The sequence below is a fragment of the Beta vulgaris genome, chromosome 2 (genome assembly GCF_026745355.1).
Source record: "Beta vulgaris subsp. vulgaris cultivar EL10 chromosome 2, EL10.2, whole genome shotgun sequence".
Classification (NCBI taxonomy): domain Eukaryota; kingdom Viridiplantae; phylum Streptophyta; class Magnoliopsida; order Caryophyllales; family Amaranthaceae; genus Beta; species Beta vulgaris.
This window is the reverse complement of record NC_079203.1, coordinates 14,245,999-14,269,431: the sequence shown is the minus strand read 5'-3', so window position 1 is coordinate 14,269,431 and position 23,433 is coordinate 14,245,999. Positions and strand designations below refer to the sequence as shown.

The 23,433-nt window shown below is 39.9% G+C and overlaps 2 long non-coding RNA genes and 1 other non-coding gene across 3 annotated transcripts; all 3 read left to right on the top strand.

Annotated features, from left to right (window-relative positions):
- Positions 1 to 4,230: 4,230 nt before the first annotated feature.
- On the top strand, positions 4,231 to 5,176 carry LOC130590334 (uncharacterized). The gene is made up of 2 exons (XR_008967951.1): positions 4,231 to 4,293; positions 4,953 to 5,176. It is a non-coding gene; the product is annotated as an uncharacterized LOC130590334 (long non-coding RNA).
- Positions 5,177 to 14,424: 9,248 nt separating this feature from the next.
- LOC125495412 (small nucleolar RNA R71) lies at positions 14,425 to 14,531 on the top strand. The gene has a single exon (XR_007272049.2). It is a non-coding gene; the product is annotated as a small nucleolar RNA R71 (small nucleolar RNA).
- Positions 14,532 to 18,656: 4,125 nt separating this feature from the next.
- LOC130590333 (uncharacterized) lies at positions 18,657 to 21,140 on the top strand. Its single transcript, XR_008967950.1, has 3 exons — positions 18,657 to 19,460; positions 20,182 to 20,241; positions 20,972 to 21,140. It is a non-coding gene; the product is annotated as an uncharacterized LOC130590333 (long non-coding RNA).
- The last annotated feature ends 2,293 nt before the right edge of the window (positions 21,141 to 23,433 follow it).

Here is a 23,433-nt window from a genome sequence, read left to right as displayed (position 1 = left end):
ATTAAATTGATTCTTGGGGATGATAAAAGAGTTCAAAATTTGATAGGAACTTTTGAAATCAAAATACCAAAGTATAAATGTGATCAATATCTATCCTAAGGTTTCAAAACACCAAGATCAATGCATAAACTTCTCTAAACAATCACAATCACATCAACAACATATTTAAAACCCTAATTCATACTTTCACCCTAACCCTAGATTATGAAACTACTCACTAATCATGGAGTTAAAGCAATTAAACAATGAATCTATGACTATCTAAGGCTAAACATGATTAAGTAATGATTAAACTAATCTAAATCGCAATTATTAAACTAAGAGAATGAAAATCCAAAATAATCTAAGAACATAAACAAACAACAAGAGAATGAATTAAAAACTGAAACTTTGAATTGAATTGAATGAAAAGTACCTTGAATGTCAATCGAATCACAAAATATGATCACTAATCTCAATTATCAATGGAAACTAAAGTGTTTTCTCTCCAATACAAAACCCTAAAATATTCTGCGAAAACTAGAATGAAAGCGTAAGTCTAAAACTAAAAAAGAAAAAGGGTTCAATGATTGAATTTTTCACTCCGGAACGCATGGTGCGGGCGCACCAAAATGAGGTGCGGGCGCACCATGCTCAGGTGCGGGCGCACTAGACCTCAGGTGCGGGAGCACCAAATCTTCTGTCTTTTTGTAAAAATCTCCCGTCAGATGGTGCGGGCGCACAATGAATAGGTGCGGGCGCACCAGATATAGGTGCGGGCGCACCACATGTCAGGTGCGGGCGCACCTATGTCTTCTGCCTGGGTCTAGGTTCCTCCGTCAAAATGTGCGGGCACACATGTAGCTGGTGCGGGCGCACTAGACACAGGTGCAGGCGCACCATGTGCTGGGTGCGGGCGCACCTGTGCGTTCTGTCATTTTCTCCCAATTCGGCTATGGTGCGGGCGCACCTCATTGTCTCTCATCCTCTAGGTCGTTCCCTTGTGCCATGTTTCGTATTACTCGGCCCCGAAAAAGGGTCACACCAAACACAAGAGGGAAGATGATTAGGAAGCACAAGAGTGACTCTAAGGTCTCAATCCACCGATCAACCGAGTCTTTTTGAAAGAAAGCTTTCCAAGAATGATTTTTCACTCTTCTCCACTTCCAAGACCCAAGTTTGACTCCTCCCTAGGGATGCTCAACCATAATTGCTCGCCTCTACCATGTTTTGATGACCCTCATATGACTTGCACAAAATCTCACCCGCCACTACTAAATAGATCAAGTCCAATCTAGAAGTCAAAAGGGACTTTGTTAAGGTTGTAACGGGGCTAGGTTAGGGGTATGTGGATTATATTCTAGGAATTTGGTGCAAAAAGGGTAAGTGGAGTACAAACTAGGGGTAAGTACTCCCCCAAGCTAGTCCTAACACTATTCTCAATTAAAGAAATCTCACACATAACCTTGAATCACAACAAGAATCCGTGCTTTTAGCGTCTGAATTTACCGTCTGACTCCATCGGACGCTAATTAGCGTCCGTTTTTGTAAAATTAGCGTCCGTCTTTAGGCGGACACTAATTAGCATCCGTTTTTCTGAAATTAGCATCCGTCTTTGGAGCGGACGCTAATTAGCGTCCGTTTTACAAGTTTACCGTCTAACATGACGGACGGTATTCAATGGTCATAAGAAAAAAAATACGACCCACCTTATTCTCTCACCTCACATCAGAACCCACCTTATTCTCTCACCTCACATCACAACCGTCGTCTTTCTTCATCTTCTTTCTCGCTCTTATTTTCTTCTTCCTTTCTATTTGTTTCTCTCTCACCGTCGACGGTATTCTGCCCGCTACCACACTTGCTCTGATTTCAAGGGAGGTTCGATCGATTTCTGAGCCAATCATCATCGCAGGTTTTCGTTTTAGGGTTAGTGATTATTTTGGGTTTTTTTTTGTGGGTTGTTTCAGATCTAGTTTTTTTTTGTTAATTTCTCAATTCTCCTTCAAAACCCCATATTTATCCTCTCTTTTTTTCGATTTTTATTTTCGAATCCTTTTTTCGTATGTTTTTTTTCGTTTTCTCGATTTTTATTAATCCTCTCTTTTTCGATTTTTGTTTCAGATCTGATTTTTTCTTGATTTTTTTCGTCGGATTTTTGTCCTAATTATTTCGAGGTTTTTTCTTCTTCTCATCAGATTTGGGGTTTTTTGGGGATTATATATGATTTTGTGTTGATTTTGGGTATGTATTTATTTCGTTTAGTTGGGTTGCTTAGGATTTTGTTTTTTATTTTATTTCAAAGTAATGACTTTTTGTTATCAATTGGAATAATTAGCATTTTTAGTTTCTTAGCTGAAAATTAATCCGACTTCTTATTTTCAGGTACAACTAACTTTACAAAGATTTTTCAGAGACACTGATCAAGAATTATACCTGCTTCAAGTTGATTCGAACAAGGTAAAAGATGACTACTTTTGATTTTTTTTTGCTTTCAATTTCTGAGCTTTGATGTTCTGTGCATCAATTTAATAACAAAGAATGATTCAAATTCTACTCAAATCTTCTAACTCCAATAAGTTTTAATCTCTTATGTCAAGTTTTAACCAATGTGCTATTGGAGCTGCTAATATGGTTTAATCTAATGTTTTATAAAAGGTTCACCAAGTCTTGAAATGGGAAAGCAATAACTTTACTGTTGGTATTGCTGTTTTAATGCATTTGTTTTTGGAGTTGAATTTTTTTGCTGCTCCTTCCCGTTCTTTACTGTTTTTGAGACGGGGAAGATGATGTAGTTGTGAGCGAGTGTGAACTTAAATGGGTCCAATAAGTGTGGCATGGTAGAGTAAAAAGGGAAATTAAGATATAAAGCAAAAGAAGGGAAGAACTTTAATGCAGCGAATTAGTACAAATTGAGGGAAGAATATTAAAAGTTGTGGTTTTAGTTGTGTTGAATGTCAAACCTCCCCTGCTAGCTTAGATAGGCTTAAGTATCTTCATTGGATACGAGCATTGGTACTGGACATTTGCGATAACTTCTATTGCGCAGACAGCTAAGAAAATTAGTTAGAGCTCCTATCATATTTCCTTGTTACATGACTACTTATTTTGATGTGTTAGTTTTCTCACATAAGAATTCATTCCTTGTGATGTGCAAGGCTTGTGGAGGTTGTTATTACTTCTGTCGCTTTTGAGATGGTTTAATTATGCTTGAGTTCTGTATGAGTAGACTGTATTTCTTCTTGACCTTCTTGCTTATGGGTGACTTGACTCAGTGATTTAAATAGGTAGGGACTTGTATCTAGTAGGCAAGCTGCCATTTACAAGTAGAAACACCCCCGACATGTAGGCTCATAAGTAACTGTCTAAAACTTTTAAGTCACGTACCCAAATCAAGCAGGAAAGTTTTTTTTCAGACTTCTCTAAATAGAATTTTCCACTCTCTGCTTTGGTATACACTGCTTGATTTGGTATTATTTTGGTTGTGTATCCCTTTTTATACTCTGTCTAAAACTTTTAAGTCAGGTACCCAAATCAAGTAGTGTCTTTGGTCAACTTGAAAGCTACTAAAATTCGAACAGATTCCTGATCTACATCTTCCAAATAATGAAGCAGAAGTCGTGTGAGTTGTGACTCCATTTTGTAGATTGCTTTAGGTCTAAGTAAAGATGTATTTTATGGGTAACCTAATGTGCATCATATAACAGTGAGAGAAATAATATTTTCCTAACTAATTTACCTTAAAGTGTGATGTCAAGCAAATATTGAAGAGGAAAGTGGATGAACAAAGTGGGAAATGGTCTTGTTTGTTATCATTGCTGCCAACAGTCAGTATTTGTGGAAGAGGATTCAGATAACTAGTATGGATTGAGATTTGAAAGAGCACTGCATGATTGTGAATGATCATTTTAAAACCAAATTAAGGGTTTGTATGCTGATGAGTGCATGCAATACAGTTCCCTGAAAAAAAAGGTTTTGAAGAAAAAAGTAGGAATATTGCCATGTTACTGGATGACTTAAAGTAAGCAGCAAAAAGCCAATCAGCTAAACTAGTTCTAAATAACCATCAGGCTTTTATCCTTTCTCTAAAATGCTTCATCTGCCAGATTCTTTTCTGTCCTCCCAATATTGTTTGTGATGCTTTGTTCAACCTTGCAGGTCAGTTCTTGATACACAGTATACATAAAGCTTCGAGCTGGCATAATGACCATTATTTATCAGAAGGTGACTTCCTGAAGCTACGTTGTTTACTTGTTTTGATTGAGAAATTCGAAATGAAGTCATCACAATATTAGGTAGCAGGTTTTGTAAATGGTAAGTATAATTAATGCATTTAATCTTCTTAGGAGGATCTTTAGAATAAAGGAAATAGAGAAAGTTGATTGGTTTAATATTTACTTCCTAACATTTTCCATTTATGGAAGTTTCTATTATTTGCAATGTCTATATTTTTGCATTATATTCTTTCTTTCTCTTTTCTAGCATATGTTTATTTTAAGCTCTCTATATCATTCTCCTGTGCTTGGTCCTTGTGCATATTTCCACGTTGCGAGTATTCAAAAACGGAGTAAGTACTTATCTACTAGTAGAGGATTATTGAATGGGACGAACTAAAACAGAAAGGAAGGCAATCAGTTTATGTCACAGTGATTATAATCTGTGTTTTTGCAATTTCTTAAGAACCCTGAATTTTTTAAACAATGTAGATGATAGCAGCCTGGTTGTATCTTAGTAAAAATGTATGTATACCAAAGACTGTTTCTTAAAGGCTCCATGCATGTAGTTATGGTGATGAAGGTGACTAGTGTCAAAAAAAAGCCAACAGTACTATGGAGCTGTAAAAAAAAAAAAAAGGAAACTTACGAGTTATATGTAGACAGAAAGTCAAGATCTTGTTATTCATTTAATTCTTGTTAATAATTGTTTTTTCTGGTTAATTGCATTAATTTCTTTGTTTTTGTTGATTTTTGCAGAGTTTCGAGATTTGCGTTTGAGTTCCAGATTTGAAGTTGGTTTCGATCCAGATACCAGATTTGAAGTCGTTTTGGTTCCAGATTTTTTTTTTGTGGAGTTTAAAGTGTAGATTGTAATTATATGAGATTTGTATTAGATTTTGTTCCAAGTATACTAGAATTTAGTTCTAGATTTTTTTCCACTTGTATCTACATTTATTATCAATAATAATTGAATTGATTAATTTGTTTGCCTTAATAAAAGAAGTATGGTATTAGCATCATTTTATATCTTATTACATTTAATATCAATTAAAAGCTATTAGATTTAATACTTGTTAACCAAAAGCAAAAAAAAAAGAAGTGCAAATGCGGACCAATCATTTACCAACCGTTTCAAAGAATAGCGACTGCCAAAACGGTCGCTAATTAGCGACTGCCAAGGAAACGGTCGCTAATTAGCGACCGCCTAGGCGGTCGCTAATTAGCGTCTGAGACTGGCGGTCGCTAATTAGCGACCGTTTTGCGCGGTCGCTAAAGTTAAAAAGCAGACGCTAAATATTTAGCGTCCGATATGCGGACGCTATTTGGTGAATTAGCGACCAAGGGTTTTGCGTCAGGCTTTCAGCGTCCGTTGGCGGACGCTAATATATTTAGCGTCCGATTCCGCGTTTTTAGCGTCTGATTTTTGCGGACGCTAAAGACTGATATTCTTGTTGTGAATTTCACTTTTTTTTTTTTCACTTTGTGAACTTTTTCATTTTTCTCATCAATTTGATCTTTCTTTCTTTTCATTTTCAATAATAAACCAAATCAAACAATAAGAACTTTCTTTCTTCTATTTCTTTTGTCTTTCTTTTTCACAAAATTTTTTCAACTTTTGCTATCATACAAGCACATTAACTCTCTTTCAACCAAGACTTAATATCAAAACAACTTAACTCAACAAAATACACATGTACTCCACTTTGGGGAAAGTTTGGCCATGACTCATTATGTGGGTTAAGCAAAAATAGGATAGAAAGGCTCAGATGGGTTGAGAAGCGAATATTATGCATATTCAAGCTTTTGGTTTTGTAGCTCCTATTACTAGCAAAAAAACGCCCTAAATCATTCTCCTAGAGGCTCGTTCTTATGTAATCTTGGGGAGCTAAAATGCAAGTCACAAGTTAGGCGATCAATGGTGAGGGTTGTGAGTGAGTCTTACGAGGTTCTTGGCCCTCCTTCGGGATTCATCGCACAAGGGGCAAGGCAATCCATTCATCCAACTCGCCTAATTTCAAAGAGACTCTACCAAAAGTTATCGCTTTCAAGAGACGCTTAAAGTCACAACAGGGCTTCCAAAATCATCAAGTCTAATATAAGGAAGGTCTTCCAATCAAGTCATGAACTCTTTAGCCACAAATCATGCATGCAACCAAGCTATCCTAAATGCAAAAAAAAGAAGAAAAAGAATAAAAGAGGAATTTTTTTTTATTTTTTTTTTTTAAAAAATATGCAAAGCAAAACAAAACTACCAAAAAAAACTACCAAAGCAAAGCTGTACAGGTGAAGAGAAGTCAGCAGGGGTGGGGGAGTCAAAACCACAGACAGGAACAATCACCAACTGCTACCGAAAACCAATGAGATCCCTAACTTCTAACCATCGATGACCCCAAAACTCCCAAAGATATAGACATACATGCAAGTCCCCCAAGCTTAAGCAAAACTCGCGCTCGGAGTTGCAAAAGGAGGGAGAGGGAGGGGGGTCATGAAAAGCTCCTAATAATTCCCACCATTACCCCCATCGGGAGGGGGGTAAGGAGGGAAAGACCCACCAGAGTACCCAGGATAGTAGGATGGGTAGTGGGGATAAGGGCGGAAAGAAGGCTCCTCAAACGGCCCTTCTCGAGGGTCGAAAGAAGGAGGATAGTGGGGGTGGTTAGGGAAGGGGGGCTCATGTCCGGAGTGGACATTGGCGAGGTGAGTGCGCCAAGCCACCCTAGACACATGGTCAAGGTTGGTGCGGATACCGGCAAGAGTAGCCGTAACCGCGCGGTGATTCGCCTCCTGAGAAGCCTGCATCTGGGCTATGGCTGCCATGACGGAGCCCATTTCGAAGGATTGAGAGGATGAAGCTTCGGCCACCTCACTCTTAGGAATGCGGTGGTCGGGCCTCGGACCTCTCGGAACGCGTGGAATGCGCTCCGTAGGGATGGGCTCAGGGAAGCCCGTGGGATGTCAGGGAAGGGGGAATCCGCTAACGGTTTTCACCGTTAGCGGGGAGGTCCCAGTTGAAGTCGGGCCATATAAAACAATAAGGTTTCCCCCCCACAAGCCAGGTGCAGTTTTCCTTCTGGTAACCGCAAACTGGCACCATCCAATCTGTTGGACTGACCAACAGTAGGTACGCTTCCTTCGAAGCGAGCCAGGTCATCGTGCAAATCAAGGTAGGACGCTAGTCGGGTGACCATGCCACCACAAAGGATCTCCCCATCACCGTAGTGCCCCCCCCGAATCTCCTGCAGTCGGTTAAGGAGGAGCGCAGCAAAGTTAATACGGGTTCGATGGTGGGCCCCGTCAGTGGCCAACCAAAGAACCAGCAGCTCATCCTTTCTCAACTGCCCGACTTCCTGTTTAGGAAAGATGGTGTAAACCAACATCCTATGGAAGTAACGGAGAGCAAGATGGACAATCTCCGACGCTTTGGACGAGTTCGTCCGAAACGGAGTCGTGCCGTTGGTGATCTTTGTCCACCATTCTTGCTCATTGTATCCCTGCCAGATGGTGCCCAGAGGGGCATCGCAGGGAGCTCGAGGATCCATCCCAAATGCCTCACAAAATTTGTCAAAAGACAGTGCTTTAGCTTGATTAAACATACGAAACTGAATAGTTATAGCACCTGTCACCTTACTTATGTTCAACGTCTCAAGAATTCGAGAGTGAGTTGATCATAGTAGGTTCATGAATATCAAGGAAGTTCAATAACCCGACATTAGTTGCCACCTCCCTTATCATCGAGTTGATTCCAAGGTAGAAGCAGGTAGTGTAGTCATAGAACTTCGTTGGACGAAGTGTGCGCTCAGAAAGTTGTTGAAAAATTTGTTTATGAGCGGCATTGGGAAACTTTAGAGCATAGAGGGGAGGGGGATGTGAGCTAGACGAGGGTCCTTGTGAAGAAGGACCCGGTCTTTGCTCGCTTAGACCTAGATGAGCCTTCACCACTACTTCTTCCCATGGTGGTAAAGATTGTTGGTTTGCAAAAAGGGGAAGGAGAAGTGATGATCTGCTGCAATGACACACTACAAAGCGGACTTTCCACCCAAAGAAACACACAAAAAGAAAAATCAAACCACACAAAAAAGAAAACACACAAAAAGAAAAATGAAAAACTAATCCTAAGATCTACCAGCTAGCCAATCCACAATTAGTAGCAACCAAGTTGCTAACAATCAAGAGTATCACCACTCAAAGAGAATTTCAAGCCAATTTCACCAAACCAACCACAATTATGCACAAGAATCAACAACACCTAGAAGTTCATGCAATGTAGTTCACAAAAATTCAGAGAATCATGAAAAATACCACAACAACATGAAAACACTTGTCATCACCACATCCAAACACAAATAAGCAAAGTTCATGAATAATCAAAAAATTAGGAAAACAAGCATGCAATCTAAAAGAAAACACACTAGAATCCAATTAACTAGATTATTGATGAAAAAAACAAGGGTAGAAGAGAGTTACCAACATGGAGATGAAAATCCCCAATTTTGAAACCCTAGAAATCAAATCCTTCCAAAACCCCAATTTTTGTGCTCTTGAATGTTGTAGAGAAGATGGTGAGGAAGATTCCGGTGATAAAAGTCGTCGGAAGTCGCCGGAAAACTGTCGTGGTGGCCGGATCTAGAGAGGAGGAAGAGAGAGAAAGTGAGTGAGTGTGAGGTTTTTCGAAAATTATGAGGTGAAGAGGAGAATGAGGGCCGAAAAGATGTGTTAAAGGCGTGCGTTTTTTTTTCGCCCAGCTGGGTTGGTGCGGGCGCACCAATCGCGAAAAAGTTTTCAGAAAATGTTTGGTGCGGGCGCACCAAGAAGAGGTGCGGGCGCACCAAACCCTTCTGTTTTTTCTCAAAAAATTTGAAGGATTTGGTGCGGGCGCACCTAAGTTTTTTTTTCGAAAATTTTCTACAGGTGCGGGCGCAACTTGAGAAGGTGCGGGAGCACCAAACCTTCGGTTTTTTTGAAAAAAAAAAACGAATTAGAGCAAGGTGCAGGCGCACCTATAAGATGTGCGGGCGCTGGTTTACGTTCGGGCGCACCTCTATAAGGTGCGGGAGCACCAAACCTTCTGTTTTTTTCTGAAAAACGTTTTAGAGAAAGGTGCGGGCACACCTACGGGATGTGCGGGCGCACCAAACTAAATTTTCGAAAAAAATTTAGGATGGTGCGGACGCAGTTCCACGCGGTGCGGGAGCACCTAACCTTCTGTTTTCTCACTCTTTCTTTTTCGAATAACTCATTTCACTTAACTTTTCACAATAACTTAGAAGTCCCAATGTATCTCTCATGGCTAACTGATAAATCAAAATTCTAACTAACAAACAAAAGAAAAATAAACTAAAATAAAAAAAAGGAAAAAAGAATCGGGTTGCCTCCCGTATAGCGCTTGTTTTAAGTCTTTAGCTAGACTAAAAAGGATACTTCCATCATAAGAGTCGCTCAGGTGAGCGAAGAATCAAGCAACCAATTGAACCAATGGCATGAGAATCATGATAGAACTTCAACCTTTGACCGTTTACCCAAAATGGACCATTCTCACCCATACCTTCATAAGCTCCGTATGGAGTAGTCTTCAACACAGAGAAAGGACCCGACCACTTGGACTTCAACTTTCCGGGGAAAAGCTTTAGTCTTGAGTTGAACAACAAGACCTTGTCCCCAACCCGGAAGTCTCATTGTTGAATCCGGTGATCACGCCATATCTTCGTTTGCTCTTTGTATATTCTCGAACTCTCATAAGCATCAAAAGGAAGTTCTTCAAGCTCTACTAACCTTTCCTTTCGAGCTTCTCCCGCCAAGTGAAGATCCATGTTAAGCTCCTTAATTGCCCACCAAGCCTTGTGCTCTAGTTCAACCGGCAAATGACATGCTTTGCCATATACAAGGCGGTAGGGAGTAGTGCCTATTGGTGTTTTAAAGCCGTGCGAAGAGCCCAAAGGGCATCATCAAGCTTCAAAGACCAATCCTTCCGTGTCCTATTGACCACTCTCTCAAGGATGTTCTTGACCTCTCGATTCGAGACCTCAACTTGGCCTTGGGTTTGGGGTGATAAGGAAGACCTACTTTGTGATTCACCCCGTATTTCTTCAATAGAGCTTCTAATTGCTTTTTGGCGAAGTGTGAACCGCCATCACTGATCAATACACGGGGCACCCCAAATCGAGGGAAGATGATCTTCTTCAAAAGCTTGGTGACTACCTTATGGCCATTGGTAGGAGAGGCAATGGCTTCAACCCATTTTTTCACGTAGTCGACCGCAACAAGAATGTATACATTCCCACAGGAAGGAACGAATGGCCCATAAAGTCGACTCCCCAGACATCAAACGGCTCAACCTCAAGAATGTTCTGTTGAGGCATCTCGTGTCGCTTTGTGATGCCACCACTCCTTGACATCTATCACAAGCCACCACAAATTTCGGGCATCCTTTTGCAATGTTGGCCAGAACATACCACATTGGAGCACCTAGCAACAGTTTTGCTTGCTCCACCGTGCCTCCACATGCCAAAGTATGGCAATGAGCAAAACAAGGCATCTCATGATTAGGACACACCCCTAAACACTCCATCAGCACACTTCTTAAAAAGGAGCGGGTCATCCCAGTAGAACCTCGAAACTTCTTTAAAGAACCGCTTCCTTTGTTGGGAATAAAACCATGAGGTTCAATCCCACAAGCCAAATAATTGCATAATCACGAACCATGGAACCTCATTGTTCAAATGGCGAACAATGCTTCTTCTCTCAAATCTTCCTCGATAGGAATCTCCTCCAGATTGTCAAGAGGGAGGCGGAAAATGGTCAGCTACCACATTCTCCGTCCCCTTCTTCTCTTTCATCTCAAAATCAAACTCCTGAAGAAGCAACACCCACCTAATGAGCCTAGGCTTGGCATCCTTCTTACTCATCAAATACCGGACCGCAGAATGATCCGTATACACCACCGCCTTATTACATGTCAAGTAGGAACGGAACTTGTCAAAAGCAAAGACCACGGCCAACATTTCCTTCTCCGTAGTTGCATAGTTCCGTTGAGCATCATCCAGAGTCCTACTTGCATAGGCTATCACATGACCTCCCTTCCTTTCGTAGCCCAAGAACAACTCCCACTGCAAAATCATTAGCATCGAACATTAGTTCAAAAGGCAAGCACCAATCTGGAGCTTGCACTATGGGGGCAGAAGTAAGGGCTTTTTAAGAGTTTCAAAAGCCTTATTAGTACAAGACTCATCAAACTCAAAATCAACATCTTTTGAAGTAGATTCGTCAATGGTTTGGCTATTTGAGAGAAATCCTTGATGAAACGCCGGTAAAAACCAGCATGTCCAAGGAAAGCACGAACTCCCGTCACCGAGTTCGGTGGCGGAAGCTTCTCAATAACCGAAACCTTTGCCGGATCTACTTCAATACCCTTTTTCGACACTTTATGCCCAAGTACAATGCCTTCCTCGACCATAAAGTGACACTTCTCCCAATTCAGACAAGGTTCGTCTCTTGACACCTTTTTAACACACATTCAAGATTAACCAGACATGTGTCAAAAGACGAACCACACACACTAAAGTCGTCCATAAACACTTCAATGGAATCTTCTAGCATGTCAGAGAAGATTGCTGTCATACACCTTTGAAAAGTGGATGGGGCATTACACAAACCAAAGGGCATCCTTCGATATGCAAATGTCCCATACGGACAAGTAAAGGTGGTTTTCTCTTGGTCATCCGGATGAATGGGGATTTGAAAGAATCCGGAATAACCATCGAGAAAACAGAAGTGTGAATGACGAGCAAGCCTCTCCAACATTTGTCAATGAAGGGAAGGGGGAAATGATCTTTGCGGATGGATTTGTTCAGTTTCCTGTAATCAATACAGACTCTCCACCCGTGACAGTCCTAGTTGAGATTGTTTCTCCTTTCTCATTCTCAACTATAGTCATGCCTCCTTTTTTGGAACCACGTGAATCGGGCTCACCCACTTGCTATCTGAGATAGCATAGATGATTCCCGGTCCACGTAGTTTCAAGATCTCCTTTTTCACAACCTCTTTGAGGTTGGGATTGAGCCTTCTCTGATGCTCGATGGAGGAGGCATTACTATCGATGAGATGGATACGATGCATAGCAAGAGAAGGGCTTATCCCCTTAAGGTCATCAATCGAATACCCAATGACATCTTTATATTTTTGCAAAATTCCAATCAGTTTTGATATAGAAATGTCATCAAGACTCGAATTGACAATAACAGGATAAGTACATGCATCATCAAGAAAAACATATCTAAGAGAGGAGGGAAGGGGTTTGAACTCTACCTTGGGAGGAGGCTTAGAACACTCCTCTTTATCGTGGATGATGAGCTAGAACCTCAAACGCCTCATCTTGCGTTTCCTCTTCCATGTCCAAGCTAAGGGGTCGGTAAAGTAGCATACAATCGTCCCAGAATTATCCACACTCATGGGTCCTCTACCTCATCTTCCACTAGGCTTACCCGGCAAATTTCTCCATCATAGGTCTCTTCATGTCTTAGAGAACTCAAACACCACCCGCTCATTAGCTACCTCAACCGTGATTGTGTCGTTTTTGCAGTTTATCACGGCACCCAAAGTCTTTAGAGCTTCTCTTCCCAGAATAAGAGGAGTCTCAGGATCTTCCTCCATATCCATCACCACAAAGTCGCATGGTACAAACACATGCCCAACTTTCGGTATATCCTCCAACTCACCACAAGGGACTCTCACAGTGCGGTCCGCCAATTGAATCGTTTTGCGCGTAGGATGAAGAGGAAATTTGGTGCTTTGCAATAGAAAGGGGCATCAAATTGACACTGCTCCCAGATCGGCCAGTGCACCCTTAGGCTTAAGTCACCTATCTTCACCGGCAAGGTGAAACTCCCGGGATCTCTTTGCTTCTTGGGCATAGTTCGTTGCACAAGAGCACTCACTTGGTAAGGTAGGGAGATAAGCTCATCTTCAAGTTTTCGCTTATTGGAGAGGATCTCTTTCAAGAATTTAGCATAAGCTGGCATTTGAGACATAGCCTCAAGGAATGGGATGTTGATTTGCAGGCTCTTCATCATCTAGAAATTTAGTGAACTTGTCACTCAACTTTCTCTCTACCAACCTATGAGGATAGGGAACCGGAGGCACATAGATTTGGTTGGTGGAGGTGATGGCAATGGTTTTTGTCACCAACTTGAACATGTGACTCATCTTTTCCTCAACTTCCTCTTTCTCAGTTTCCTCAGCTCCATCCTCCTTCTCAACAACCTCAGCTTCTTCATCCTTCTCTAACTCCCCATTCGGCATCTTAGGACCCGCATAACTTGTTCCCGACCTCAAATGAATGGCTTTGGCTTGATGGAGGTTGGGTTAGGAATGGTTTGCCCGAAAGTTGATTTGTGGGGTGAGGGATTTTCTCAGCTACTTGGGCAATTTGGGTTTCAAGCATTTTGTTGTGGGCTTGTAGCTCTTGAAACCTTTGCTCATGGTTTTGGAGAATTTGGTTCATGGATTGGAGTTGTTGGAGAATTTGGAGAGAGGTTGGATCGGAGATGTGTAGGTTCGGGATTTTGTTTGGGGATGAAGATTGGAGGGAGGTTTTGGTTGTTGTTGGTCCTTTGATGTGGAGCTTGGTAGTGTTGGACCCTTGTGAGGAGGAACCACCTTGGTTATAGTTTTGGTTTTGGTTATACCCTTGCGCAAACCCTTGGTTGTGAGCTTGGTTGTACCCTTGTTGAGGTTGATTCCATCCTTGTTGAGGTTGGTTGAATCCTTGGGTGTAGTTTTGTTGAGGTTGTCTCCAACCTCCTTGTTGATTGTTCCTATACCCTTGGTTTCCTTGATATCCATCTCCTCTTGAATTAATTGCCGCCACATGCTCCGAATGGGTACCTCCACAATAAGAAGTATCATGGTTAGTACCACCACAAATATCACAAGAAAAAGAGTTTACCTGTGAAGGAGTAGACGATGCAAGATTGATCTTGGAGAGCTTCTTGTCGAGTTGGTCCATCTTGCTTGAATTTGATCCATGGGGTCAATTTCAAACTTTCCGCTCTTCTTAGGTTGAGCACCTCTTCGTCTTCCACCCCATGAGTAGTTCTTGATCACTTCCTCAATTGTGGACTCAAGTTGTTCTTGCGGGATCTTAGATAGTTGACCTCCCGCTCCAGCATCAAGGTTGGCCCGTGAAATCGGATCAAGACCATCATAGAAAAATCGCATGAGTAGATTCTTGTTGAACTCATGGTGTGGGCATGAACGGATCATCTCCTTGAACCGCTCCCAAGCTTCGGCAAGTGTCTCATCGTTCTCTTGCTCAAATGAGGAGATCTTCCTCCTTATGTCCGCAGTCTTCCACTCCGGGAAGTATTTCTTCAAGAAGGCCATTGTGACTTCTTCCCATGTAGTGAGGGAATTAGCAGGCAAGCTCTTGAGCCATGACTTTGCTTTTCCGGTAAGAGAGGACCGGAACAAGTGCATCTTGATGTAGTCAGGAGAGACATCATTAGTTGTTATCATGGCACAGATCTCAAGAAACCTGTCGAGATGGTCTAGAGGATCTTCATCTGACCCCCACAAAACTGCTCTGCTTTCACCATCCGAGTATACTGAGGGTGAATGCTGAAATTTGTAGTGGTGGTAGGGAGTCGAATTCCACCTTGAAGAACATAGGAACCCGGATTTCCGAAATCCCTAAACAGTTGTGGATTTGCTTCACCCATTTCTGATTCAACTTCACTTGATGTACTTGAGATTGGTGAAGAAGGCTCGGAACCCAAAGTCAAATTTTCCAAATTCTTCCGAAGCTTTCGCAATGTACGGTCGATTTCAGGATCTAGAGGCAATGTGGGTGAACCGTGAGTTCTTCTTCTCATGTAACACAACAAAGCTAAGCAGAGGATTAGCAAATAACAACCACAGTCAAAAAGAAAATAAGAGAAATCAATAAGCAAACTAAACTAAAATATACTTCAATCAATAGCACAATGTTCCCCGGCAACGGCGCCATTTTGATAAGAGGTTTTTGTGTGTCGTTAAGGCACTAAGAACCGCTTTCCAAACAATATTTATAAGTCCTAACAAGCAATTACTAAGAGAATAGTAAGGGCAAGTCAAGGGTCGATCCACAGGGAAAATGGGATTGATTAAAGTCTATCAAGTCAGACTACCTAATTGAAAGGTATTTGGGGGTTTGAAAGATGTTTGGTAACAATTAAGACTAATATCAACTAGAACAAGCAAATATCAACAGTTTAAATATCAAATAAAGACACTAGAGTTAAGGTTACTAGTATGAATAAGAATGATGATTGTTAATGCGATTGGATGTAACGAGATGATCATGCAAGGTTTAGTTTCCCTCTAAATTACTTGAGTCCTCTCTCGAATGGTCCTCAAGAGTAATCACTTAATCAATCAACTAAATCCTCTCTCGAATGGTCTTTAGTTAATTGACTAAGAGATTCAATAAGTTTGGAAAACCCCTAATGAAGGATCCCCTTAATTTCCATCCAATATCTTGGATAGAAATTAAGTTGATTCTTGGGGATGATAAAAGAGTTCAAAATTTGATAGAACTTTGAAATCAAAATACCAAAGTATAAATGTGATCAATATCTATCCTAAGGTCTCAAAACACCAAGATCAATGCATAAACTTATTAACAATCACAATCACATCAACAACATATTTAAAACCCTAATTCATACTTTCACCCTAACCCTAGATTATGAAACTACTCACTAATCATGGAGTTAAAGCAATTAAACAATGAATCTATGACTAATCTAAGGCTAAAAATGATTAAGTAATGATTAAACTAATTAAATCGCAATTATTAAACTAAGAGAATGAAATCTAAATAACTAAGAACATAAACAAACACCAAGAGAATGAATAAAAATGAAACTTTGAATTGAATTGAATGAATTAAAAGTACCTTGAATGTCAATCGAATCACAAAATATGATCACTAATCTCAATTATCAATAGAAACTAAAGTGTTTTCTCTTTAATACAAAACCCTAAAATATTCTGTGAAAACTAGAATGAAAGTGTAAGTCTAAAATTAAAAAGAAAAAGGGTTTAATGATTGAATTTTTCACTCCGGAACGCATGGTGCGGGCGCACCATGCTCAGGTGCGGGCGCACCAGACCTCAGGTGCGAGAGCACCAAATCTTCTGTCTTTTTGTAAAAATCTCCCTTCAGATCGTGCGGGCGCACCAGATATAGGTGCAGGCGCACCACATGTCAGGTGCGGGCGCACCTATGTCTTCTGCCTCAGTCTAGGTTCCTCCGTCAACATGTGCGGGCGCACATGTAGCTGGTGCCGGCGCACCAGACACAGGTGCGGGCGCACCATGTGCTGGGTGCGGGTGCACCTGTGCGTTCTGTCTTTTTCTCCCAATTCGGCGGCGCACCAGTGATATGTGCGGGCGCACCTTATGGTCTCTCATCCTCTAGCTCGTTCCCTTGTGCCATGTTTCGCATTACTCGGCCCCGAAAAAGGGTCACACCTGCAATAAAAACACGAGCAAACATGGTGAAAGCATATATGCTAGAAATTCGATCAAAATAGATCGAAAATCTAGCAAAATGTCACTATGATCAAGTATGATCAAGTGAATGAAATAGAAGGGAAAAGTGAGGAGAAAGAGGGAAGAAAAGGAGAAAAAGGGAGCTAAAACAAGCCAAAAGAAAGTCATAAAGTGCGTTAGACACGCACTTATCAAGTATACTTGGAGTTGGTGATGTTGAGGATGAGGAGGAGTTTGATGCTTTTGAAGACACCCTGCCTTTCACCATTCCCAACGTCGATGTCACTGATGTGGAGTTAGCGACAAATTACATGCGTGCACATCATGGGGAACTGATAATGGTTGAAACTTCATAGGAAGGTGGCAAAAGGCTCGACTTTTCAATTTCAAATTCCGAATTTTGGCTTTACAAGGTTACTTGACTTAATTTCTCACTTTTAGTTTCATGTAATGTCATGTTTAGTTCTTATTAGTATCTCTATATGTATTGCAATCAACTAAACTAGCTTCACATGTATTGAAACCCACTTTGGGTAAGTGGATGTCATTTTGGCCGATTTTGGCTTTTCAAGCTAAAATTCTTTAATTTATCACTTTTAGCCGCATGTAATTTCATGTAAAGTTCTTATTAGTATCTATATATGTATTGCAATCAACTAAACTAGGTTCACATGTATTGAAACCCACTTTGGGTAAGTGGATATCATTTTGGGCCGATTTCGGCTTTTCAAGTTAAAATTCTTTAATTTATCGCTTTTAGCCGCATGTAATGTCATGTAAAGTTCTTATTAGTATATACATATGTATTGCAATCAACTAAACTAGCTTCACATGTATTGAAACCCACTTTGGGTAAGTGGATATCATTTTGGCCGATTTCGGCTTTTCAAGCTAAAATTCTTTAATTTATCACTTTTAGCCGCATGTAATGTCATGTAAAGTTCTTATTAGTATCTACATATGTATTGCAATCAACTAAACTATCTTCACATGTATTGAAACCCACTTTGGGTAAGTGGATGTCATTTTGGGCCGATTTCGGCTTTTCAAGCTAAAATTCTTTAATTTATCGCTTTTAGCCGCATGTAATATCATGTAAAGTTCTTATTAGTATCTATATATGTATTGCGATCAACTAAACTAGCTTCACATGTATAGAAACCCACTTTGGGTAAGTGGATGTCATTTTGCGCCGATTTCGGCTTTTTAAGCTAAAATTCTTTAATTTATCGCTTTTAGCCGCAAGTAATGTCATGTAAAGTTCTTATTAGTATCAATATATGTATTGCAATCAACTAAACTAGCTTCACATGTATTGAAACCCACTTTGGGTAAGTGGATGTCATTTTGGGCCGATTTTGGCTTTTCAAGCTCAAATTCGTTAACTTATCGCTTTTAGCCGCATGTAATGTCATGTAAAGTTCTTATTAGTATCTATATATGTATTGCAATCAACTAAACTAGCTTCACATGTATTGAAACCCACTTTGGGTAAGTGGATGTCATTTTGGGCCGATTTTGGCTTTTTAAGCTCAAATTCGTTAACTTATCGCTTTTAGCCGCATGTAATGTCATGTAAAGTTCTTATTAGTATCTATATATGTATTGTAATCAACTAAACTAGCTTCACATGTATTGAAACTCACTTTGGGTGGAGGCACTATGTAATATCCCGAAAATTTAAACTCGCCTAAATTAAATAATAATAATTAGTGGTTAAAATTTTCCTTTAATCATAAGTTATTATTGAAATTTTGTTAATCTATAACCACATAATGATAATTAAATCGTTAAAGTTACAAATAATATTAAAGTTTTGTTAGATTAAACAATAACAATAAATTAATTGGTTACTATACAAATTAGTAGTATTAAGAATAAAAAGGAAAAGAAAAATAGAAAAGAAAAAGAAAAGGAAAAAGAAAAAAGAAAAAGAAAAAAAAGGGGGGAAATCAAAAGAAAACAGAAAAACTACTGTTTCATTACATTTCAATCCATCCCATTTTTCCTTCCCAAACAACCCGACAAGGGATTTTGACCCATGACAGAATTTTTTTCACATAAACAAACTCAATTGCAATTAAAAACTTCAATTCAATTCAAATCCATCTAGAAATCTGATTTTTATACTCAAACCCACCCATGAACTCTAACTCTAAAATGGATTATCCTTGCTCAATCAAACTCATATTCATAGAAAATTCATTTCTCAACCAAAATCACCCAATAACCCATTTTTGATAATTCAATTCCATCAATTCATTTGGGCAGAAATTGAAACTCAACTATGGCTATAAATAGCCATGTTCATCTCCTCAAACCATTCACTCAAACCACTTGAGTCTTCGCCGGAAACCCACTAAACCTCGCCGGAAAAAGCCACCCAAAACTCCCCCAAAGCTTCTGTTTTTTTTACTTGCTCCTCTGTTTCGGGTCAGCCACCGCAGCCCCACCGCGGCGCCGCCGTATTCCTGCGCCTTTTGTGCGCCACCACCACACCTAACCACCGTCTCCTTCTCTCTCCTCTCGCCCGTACCTTCTTTCTCTTTCTTCTCTCTCGCGCCCCATCTCTCTCTCTCGTGTTTCGCTCTCTCTCCTCGTGCGCCGGCGGAGCCACGCCAGAACCGCCGGAATCCCGCGCCCCAGCCACGCTGCCGTGCCGTTGCTGCCGGAGCTTCAGTCCACCGCCCACCTCTCTTCCTCCCCTGTTTTCGTGACTGCTCAGTTGAGCAGGAGGTATGAAAATACCTCTTTCAACTTGTTTTCATTTTATTCTCTTGTTTAAAGAATTAAGCCCAAATATATTACATCATGGTACTCCCTCACTTTAATGGGCCAACAAACTGATTTTATTTCAACTAAAAACTAATCTACAATACTCATCAATTTATTAGGCTTAATGAACTAATTAGTTAGGTTACATGTTTATTTAATTTTTCTAATCAAGTAATAAAAAGAATTAAACTAATTGAGTTAATTATCACTAATGATTCACCTTATTTTTTTTGTAATATGAAATTGTTAGACTTACTTAAGTTAGTAGATTAAATTATAAATTTACGACAACTATTTATGATAATAAACGTATAATATTACGAATTGACGAGAAAACTTAGCAATAACATCACTTAGTAATTATCCATTTACTCCTGTAATCTGAAAATATAAATATGAATATTAGTAATTTATAATTAGTTGGGCTACGATAACTTAAATTATTATAAAACTTGTTGAAGCTAATTTACGTATTAAATTGAATAAGACACCTATAGTGTAATTATATAGCAAGTAAATGCTATTAATCAAAGCAACGTAGGAAAAATTAATCATAAAAGCTTAATAATGAATAATGTAGCATCACCAATGATACTCCATAATAAAAGTAAAAATAATAACCAAAGGACAATTGTTAAAAGAAATCGAATATTTACATTTTGTTGCGTCATTTCATGGTTAGATTAAACGGAAAGGATATTACAGCCTCCCCCGGCTCTCAAGTTATTACGCAGGAACCGAGGTAACATCTATTGCTAACACCCACGATCCCCTTCGAAATGTGTTTATGAAATGATGTTTATAATTATGTTAAGGATTTTGCGATGTGATTCTTATATGGATTGTGGGATTAAATTGTTTTCGAATGAGTTTCGTAAATGATGATCTTATGAGTTATTGATGCTCAAGTATGATTGAAAGATTTATGGCTTATGCCGATGAATGCTAAACGAACGAAACATGATAAATAAAAGTGAAAGAGGTTCTGGCAGTATAATGTTACGCTTATCTACTTTATGGTCGTGCACGTACCTTCGCACCCGCCGTACACCCGAAAAGGGAGCTGGGCTCCTTGAGGGGTACCGCATGCTATTTTGGTGCGAGCGGTGTATCCAAAAAGGGAGCGGGGCTCCTTGAGGATCATCGCATGGTGATGTATCCAAAAAGGGAGCTGGGCTCCTTGAGGATCATCACATGGTGGTGTACCCAAAAAGGGAGCTGGGCTCCTTGAGGGTCATCACATGTCTATACTCGCCAGTTACCAAGCTAAAAGATGAAAAGATAATGGGAACTTATGAAGTATCACGATGCTATGTATAATTGTTCACTTTGCTATTATTTCATTACGAATTTGAAATACGTTTTACTATATTCTCTTCTCCCTGTTTGCAAATAAAATGAATTGAAATGAATTTACGTTGTTGGGTAGTATGTTACTGAGCTTCGGCTCACGGTGTTGCTTTTGGTTTTAGGTACTGATGAAGATGACGGGATGGCGTAGAAGTGAGGATGGCCAACTACTTTACATTATGAAAACTATATTGGTTATGTAATCTAAATCTATGATCACTAGAACATGAACTTAGTTTAACTATAACTACGTAATCATCTATGCTTATATATTTATATTAATATGATTAAGATGCTTATTTCAATAATTATAATATGTTTAGCGTCATATATGAACGAATGTTTGCCTTGTATTTTCTCGAACGGAAAATACGGCAGTAGCGCACCGACCATCTAAGTTCCGCTGCCAATAATTGATTAATTAACTTAAAAATGATGTTTAGAGGTCGGGGCGTTACAGAGTGGTATCAGAGCCGAAGGTTTCTGAAACCTTAAGTAGAACCGCAATGGTTTTACATAAATTAATTTTAATATTAAAATGGTTTAGATGAAATGGGATAATAAATAATAACGATAGTAATATTATTAATCATAGGATAAAAAAGTTGAGCTACATAAAATAATTAGGGAAAAATAAATAAAAAATTAAGTTCCATAAGTTGATAGAAATTAAAAGCCATGAGTGTGAGTGATAGGAACGGGAATGGGATAACTTTTCTTTGCTTTTGAATGCTCTATGCCTTAATTACGGTAAAATTAATATGAATGTGAAACGTTCAATGTGATAGAAAATGACAACAAGTGAGAGTGATCACGCTGAAGGAGGAAATGGAAATCACGTGTCGGATGTGTCACTGGAAGAAATGAGGTTAAGGCTGGATGCTTTGAGAAGTGACCCCATTTTCGGAGAAGCCACCGGCGACGTTGCTAACGATAACAGAACCGACTTATTAAGACTTGTAATGATGGAACTCTTGCAAGGAAATCGACAAAAGCCCAAATCAGAGCAAGAAGAATGCTCTAACATGTTTAAGCGATTTTCTACTCACAAACCACCGACCTATGATGGCAAGCCGGATCCTACGGAGTTCGAAGAATGGATTAATCATATGGAGAAACTATTTGACGTCACTCAATGCCCTGAAAAATGGAAGGTGAATTTCGCGGTATTCTATCTCAAAGGGCAAGCAGACCTTTGGTGGAAGACTGCAAAGGAAATGCAAGGCCAACCCGGTTTTGGATGGGAAAATCTGAAGGGAGCAATGAGAAATCAGTTTTACCCTCAAAGCCTGCAACTCAAAATGGAATCCGAGTTCATCCATCTCAAACAAAGGAGTATGTCTGTGTTAGAGTATGCTGTAAAATTCAACGAGCTTGCTCGATTTGCTCCTGACCTAGTGTCGACGGATCGACAGAGGATGAACCGCTTTGAAGAAGGCCTTAATCTTGACCTTCAGGAGAAACTCGCAGCGCACATGAGTACATCATTCCAAGAGCTCTATGATAGGGCTATCAATGTTGAAAGAAAAAGCAAGCTTCGAAAAGAGATCTTTGAGAACGGGAAAAGAAAGAAGAATTTTCAAAACCAACCCAGCAATGGGTCATTCAAGAGGCAAGAAACTGGAAATCGAGGTGGAAATTTCGGAAATCAAAATCAAACTCGAAAATGCTCTAAGTGTGGAAAGTGGAACCATACTGAGAAGGAATGTCGATTTGGTACAAGGGAATGCTACAAGTGCGGTAGTAAGGATCATATGGTCCGAGATTGCCCTCAATGGCGTCAAGGACAAGCCAATGGGAGAAATGAACCAGCTGGTCAGAACACTACAAACCGTAATCCTCCACGTGGACCTCCCCAAGCTGCACGAGTATTCATGATGCAACGAGAAGAAGCAGAAGCCGATGATACCGTCATAACTGGTACTTTTCCTGTCAATTCTATACCTGCTTATGTTCTTTTTGACTCTGGAGCTTCACATTCATTTGTCTCCGCATCATTTGCTAAAAGTTTGAAAGTCAAACCATGTTCCCAATTCTCTGCTATGTCTGTTGCTCTTCCAAACGGTGAATCAATTTCATGCGATGTCCTATATAAGAATTGTTCAATCCTCATCAACAAATGTGAATTTCTCGTTGACCTAGTCCAGTTTGACTTAACCGACTTTGATGTTATATTAGGTATGAATTGGTTATCCAAACACAAAGCCGACATAAATTGTCTTAACCACGAAATAACCCTTAGGAAACCAGACGGAAGTAAGGTATCTTTTCGAAGAATAAAAACCAAACCCAAAATCGTCTCAACCTTAAAAGCCTTCAAACTTCTCATGACTGGTTGTCAGGGATACCTTTGCAACATGGTAGACCTAACGACCCCTGAACCTTCTTTGTCTGAAATTCCCATAGCTTGTGAATATCCTGACGTATTCCCAGAAGAGATACCTGGCATGCCCCCACAAAGAGAAATAGATTTTAGCATTGACCTGATTCCAGGATCCGCTCCCATATCCAAGGCACCTTACAGAATGGCACCAGCAGAGTTGCAAGAATTAAAGAAGCAACTAGATGAGTTACTTGAGAAAGG